The sequence below is a fragment of the Psammomys obesus genome, unplaced genomic scaffold (assembly GCF_907164565.1).
Source record: "Psammomys obesus unplaced genomic scaffold, mPsaObe1.curated_primary_1811, whole genome shotgun sequence".
Classification (NCBI taxonomy): domain Eukaryota; kingdom Metazoa; phylum Chordata; class Mammalia; order Rodentia; family Muridae; genus Psammomys; species Psammomys obesus.
The window spans coordinates 276,342-277,449 of record NW_026596440.1 but is presented as its reverse complement, the minus strand read 5'-3'; positions in this window follow the sequence as shown (position 1 = coordinate 277,449).

Here is a 1,108-nt window from a genome sequence, read left to right as displayed (position 1 = left end):
GACACCTGATTTTTGACAAAGATGCCAAAACCATACAATGGAAAAAAGATAGCATCTTCAACAAATGGTGCTGGTCCAACTGGATGTCTACATGTAGAAAAATGAAAATAGATCCATACTTATCACCCTGCACAAAACTGAAGTCCAAGTGGATCAAAGACCTCAACATAAAACCAGACACATTAAATCGGCTAGAAAAAAAAGTGGGGAATACCCTAGAACTCATTGGTACAGGAGAAAACTTCCTGAACAGAACACCAACAGCACAGGCTCTAAGAGCAACAATCAATAAATGGGACCTCATGAAATTGAAAAGCTTCTGTAAAGCAAAGGACACCGTCATCAAAACAAAGCGACTGCCTACAGATTGGGAAAGAATCATCACCAACCCTCTATCTGACAGAGGACTCATATCCAATATATATAAAGAACTAAACAAGCTGAAAAGCAACAAACCAAGTAATCCACTTAAAAAATGGGGAACAGAGCTAAAGAGAGAATTCTCTGCAGAGGAATATCGAATGGCAGAGAAGCACTTAAAGAAATGCTCAACCTCATTAGCCATTAGGGAAATGCAAATCAAAACAACCCTGAGATTTCACCTTACACCCATCAGAATGGCCAAGATGAAAATCTCAAGGGACAACACATGCTGGAGAGGTTGTGGAGAAAGGGGAACGCTTCTCCACTGCTGGTGGGAATGTAAACTGGTACAACCACTCTGGAAATCAATCTGGCGCTTTCTCAGACAACTAGGAATAGCGCTTCCTCAAGATCCAGCCATACCACTCCTAGGCATATACCCAAAAGAGGCGCAAGTACACAACAAGGACATTTGTTCAACCATGTTTGTAGCAGCTTTATTTGTAATAGCCAGAAGCTGGAAACAACCCAGATGCCCCTCAACTGAAGAATGGATGCAGAAACTATGGTACATCTATACAATGGAGTATTACTCAGCAATGAAAAATAAGGAAATCATGAAATTTGCAGGTAAATGGTGGGACCTGGAAAGGATCATCCTGAGTGAGTTGACCCAGAAGCAAAAAGACACTCACGGTATATACTCACTCATATAAACATACAATATAGAATAAACCCACTAAAA